This window comes from Vombatus ursinus, unplaced genomic scaffold (genome assembly GCF_900497805.2).
Source record: "Vombatus ursinus unplaced genomic scaffold, bare-nosed wombat genome assembly UNPS02014802.1, whole genome shotgun sequence".
NCBI classification, from domain to species: domain Eukaryota; kingdom Metazoa; phylum Chordata; class Mammalia; order Diprotodontia; family Vombatidae; genus Vombatus; species Vombatus ursinus.
In genome coordinates, this window is record NW_020954580.1 from 18,266,692 (window position 1) to 18,271,992 (window position 5,301).

Genomic DNA, 5,301 nt, shown 5'->3' on the forward strand with positions numbered 1-5,301 from the left:
AGAGAGAGAGAGAGAGAGAGAGAGAGAGAGAGACAGAGGGCAGACCATTTGCTTCCATTTGCATTTAGACTCCATAGTTCTTTCTTTGGATGTGGATAGCATTTTCCACCATGAGTCTTTTGGAGTTTTCTTAGATCCTTGCATTGCTAAGAGGAGATAAGTCTGGCAAAGTCAGTCATCACACAGTGTGGCTGTTACTGTGTACAATGTTCTCCTGGTTCTGCTCACTTCACTCAGAATCAGTTCATAAAAGACCTTCCAGGTTTTTCTGAAGTCAACCTGTTCATCATTTCTTATAGCACAATACTATTCCATTACATTCATATAACACAGCTTGTTCAACCATTAATTGTATCTGTCTGTCTGTGCTTCATGACCCCATTTGGGGTTTTCTTGGCCAAAATACTCAAATGGTTTTCTGTTTCCTTCTTCAGCTCATTTTACAAATGAGGAACTGAGGTAAACAGAGTTAAGTGACTTGCCCAGGGTCAAACAACTAGTAAGTGTCTGAAGCCAGATTTGAACTCAGGAAGATTCATTTTCCTGATTCCAGGCCTGGAACACACATACACGTATTTAAAAGTCCCAAGGAATACCAGTAAAAGGAAACTGGAAAGAAGAAGGGCAATAGTAGAGGCAGTATGATGTCACAACCTCTTAGAAGCTCAGTTTCATCTTCTGTAAAATGGGGATGGGAGTTCTTATACTACCTCACAGGGTGGGGAAAAATAGAATGCAATTTAGAAATTTTAGGGTGATATATGAACAAAACTTATTGTTATATTTCTAACAATAAGCAAGCTCTGAGACAGGGCATCAATTAGCACGTACTCATATAGGATATATATATATATATATATAGTATAATATAATACAAAATAGCGCATTATTCCAGGTATAATCTTCAAAACATTGATAAAGGACCAAAGCTTAACAAATCTCCCTCTCCTCCCTCCTTCTCTCCCTCAGTCTCCTAAATTGATACATTTAGAGTTTTTCTGAATGAATAAATAATGTTGCATACCTGTTTAGGTGTGCCACATTCCTTCGGGAGGCAGAGTAGAAAACTCCCTCTCTCAGTGCAAACATATTAGGGAGTGGCCCAGGTGCGATGAAAACTTAAGTGACCTACCCAAGGTCACTCCAACAGCAAGTGTCCAAGGCAGGACTGAGTTTGCCCGATTTTAAAGCCAGGTCTCTCCTACAATGTTAAGTCCTAAATGCTTTTTGCCTTGCCTATTAGTTATTCAATAAATAGGTGTTGGATTGGACTTAACTTTTTAGGTTTCCATTTCCCCACATTTAAAATGAGGGAACTGAGCTAAATGACCTTTAAGGTCCCTTCCACATCTAACATTAGATGATAGTGGCAGCTCTAGCAATGTTTCGAGTTTACAGAATTATTGGCAAGGCAAGCTTTATCCATAGGTGGACCACTAGGCAACCTCCACAAGGATTTGAGAGTATCTTCCCATCCCTCCAAATCCTCCCCAACATCTAGGGTGCCTGAAGTTCCATGAATAGCAAATTACTCTTACAGAATTTTTTTAGTCTTTAAAGGTCCTCCTTTAAAATGCAAATATAAATATATATATAATGAAATATTAAATATAAATATGAATGCAAATACATACATAATAAATAAAATGCAAATTATAAAGTACAAATACCCTTTGGTGGGTTAACAATTCAAACCTTTATCTATCAACACCATAATTTGGGATTAGTTGATGGCTACTGATGGGGTTGGGATCTGGGCCCCAGAAAGGAAAAACCCTGGACTTTCCCACATGGCCAAATCCCTGGCATTCCCCTGAGGCTATAATCCCATCAACTGGGCTTTCATTGTGGACCTCCCTATGGCCCCAGGCCACTTCTCCATTCTCCCTTGGCCTTGTGGTCCAGATCCCTGGAATTCTATTACCTCATAGACTACTTGGCCACTCCTAGATCCCTCCCACAGTGTTTCTCTATGTAAGGTCCATCTTGTCTCCATTAAGATGCTCTGATTCTTAGAATCTAGCACCTGCACAGATTTTCACAATCTAGCCAATAGCCCACAGATGCTCAGATTCCTTAAGAGTCTAGCTAATATGGCAAATCTTCAATAAACCTTGTTTTCGGCTGCAAGAAGGCTTGGGTCAAATTCTTTCGGGCAGGACCCAGGTGTTGTGATTTTGGGATTCCAGGACCCCTAACCTCTAGACCGCATCACTACCAGAAGGCAAGACTGGTGTGGAGAAGAACAGGAAGGCTGGCTCTGGGATACCCTATGGAAAGAAGAGTTTTCTGAGAGGCATTTCATCAGTCACATGTTCAAAAGCTCTTTCCCTGGTTTTAGAATAATAGACCTTGGGAAGCTGGGGGATTTTTTCTTGTGCAGTCATACCCCATTTGAGGTTTTCTTGGCAAAGATACAGGAGTGGTTTGTCATTCCCTTCTCCAGCTCATTTTACGGATAAGGAAACTGAGGCAAAAAGAGTGAAGTTACTTCCCCAGGGTCACATGGCTAGTAAGTGTCTGAGGCTGGATTTGAACTCAGGTCTTCCTGACTCTAGATCCATTGCTCTATCCCACTGCGAAACCTAACAGATCACAAAAGACTTGACTTGGAAGGAACCCCAGAGGCCATCTAATTCAATACCCTCATTTTACAGACAAACTGAATAATGGGAAAGTGAAATGTATGATTGTAATCCTTTGTCCAATGTTCCATCCCTTACAAATATCTTCTCTTTTTAAAAAGGGATAGGGCAGAGAGGAAAAGCATTGAATAGTGGTTCTAAGAGCCAACTGAAGTTTTATCCCTTCAAGAGAAAGGTTTCAGAGGGTATGCTAAAGCAAATACAGAAGCTGCAGAAAGGGCTCTCATGATTTCCCTACAGGCAGGAATTCCCTCTCCTACTTCTTTTCTTTCTTATGGCCCTCTTCCCCTAAAGAGGCAGGGTGCCCACCCCAGCACTGGTGAGGCCTATGAAGTAGCTATCCTGAGGCAGCATGGAAAGGCCATGGGGCAAGAAGCCAGGAGACCCAGGTCCACATTCTGGGGCCATCACTCACTTGCTGTGGGATAGTCAACAAGCCATATCATGGAGATGAAAATCCATGTCATTACTGTATTGTAGAGCTTGAATGGAACATGCCCACCTACCTACCTTATGAGACTTTAGAAAGGACCAGGTGAGAGGATGGTCATAAAAGCACTTTGGAAGCATAAAGGATGCTCCAAAGGTAACAAGATTATTTTGGTGGTAGTGGGGGCAGCTGTGTGTTCATATGTGAATGCACATGTTTTTGCATGTGTGTCTGCGTCTGTGCAGCACTGCAGAAGTTCTCTCCTAGGGGAGGGGAGCTTGAATAACTGAAATGTCCTTAATCCACTTACTGTTTCCAATATCATAAGGAGCTGATGAAATCTGTAAAAGCAGGAAATCTGTTTTCTGAACTTCCTTCCATTAAGGCTTTGCATCAGTGCATCCCAGCTATTAGAACAAATACTTTGTGAGAGTGGATTTGTTGAGGAGGAGGAAAGTTAAAGACAAAACCCAGCAAACTCCAGGGAGGAGGTGGAGGGGTTGGTTGCTGTATTAATCTCCCTTTCCTTATTCATTCTTCATTGTTCAAGAAGTTTGGGAAATCTGGAGAACTTTGTTTCTTGGGAGGAACATTACATTTCACTCAGATAGGTCTACCAACTATTTCCTGCACTAGACATACCTTTTACCTTTGTCACGTATTTTCACAAGCTGAGCCCCAAGCTTGGAAAGACCTCCCTCCCCATCTCTATCTTATCTTCTATCAGGGCTCCGCTGAAATGTAACTTCCTCTAAGAATTCTTCTCTGATTCACTCTTTCAAATGTTAGTGCTCTCAGAGAGAGCATTCTTCAGATCACATTGTATGGAGCATGTATTCTACCTCTCTCTCTCTCTTTCTCTGTGTGTGTGTGTGTGTGTGTGTGTGTGTGTAGGGGGAAGAAAGAGAAAGGACAAAGAGGAGAAAAGAGGAGGGGAAAGAGAGAGAGGGGGAGACAGAGAAAAAGAGAGAGAGATGAGAGAATATTTTACTAGTGGAATGTAAGCTTCTTGAGGACAGGGACTATTTTGTTTTAGTCTTTGTGTCCCTACTGTCTGGCATAATGCCTTGTATATAGCAGGGACTTAATATTCTTTTTTTTTTCTTGAGAAGAGAGTTGAGATTCCTTGACTTGTCATTCTCCAGATCTGGCCCTTTCCTGATTGCTGGGTATGAAGGAAACACACACACACACACACACACACACACACACACACACACACACACACACATTCTTTCATTCTTCCTCTGCCTTTCTTCTGACCTGCCCTATGCTATATGCCTTAACTGAGAGAAATGCTATTCCATCCCACTCCCTCCACTGGTCTTCTGGCCTGGCTTGTAAAGGCAGGAGAGAAATGCCATTTTATCATTTCTTACTATGCCAATGATGGGGTTGGTTTCTGGGACCCAGAAAGGAAAAACCCTGGACTTTCCCACATGGCCAAATCCCTGGCATTCCCCTGAGGCTATAATCACATCTACTGGCCTTTCATTGTGGACCTCCCTATGGCCCCAGGCCATTTCTCCATTCTTCCTTGGCCATGGGGTCTAGGTCCCTGGAATTCTATTACCTCATAGACTACTTGGCCACTCCTAGATCCCTCCCATAGTCTTTCTGTATATAAGGTCCATCTTGTCTCCATTAAGATGCTCAGATTCTTATAATCTAGCCACAGCTGAGATTCTTAAAGTCTAGCCATTGCTTAGATTCTTCTAATCTAGCCACGGCTCTGATTCTTATAAGCTAGCCACTGGTCAGATTGTTATAATCCAGCCAATATCTTACTAATGTTCAGACTCCTTAAGAGTCTGCCCAATATGACAATGTTCTAATAAACCTTGTCTTTGGTTGAAAGAAGGCTTGGGTCTAATTCTTTTGGGCAGGACCCACATGTTGTGATTTTGGGGTTCCAGCACCCCTGAACCCCTAAACTGCATCACCCTGAGAGGAGTCCACCTGATGGGGTTGGGATCTGGGCCCCAGAAAGGAAAAACCCTGGACTTTCCCACATGGTCAAATCCCTGGCATTCCCCTGAGGCTATAATCACATCTACTGGCCTTTCATTGTGGACCTCCCTATGGCCCCAGGCCACTTCTCCATCCTCCCTTGGTCACGTGGTCCAGGTCCCTGAAATTCTATTACCTCATAGACTACTTGGCCACTCCTAGATCCCTTCCATAGTCTTTCTGTATATAAGGTCCATCTTGTCTCCATTAAGATGC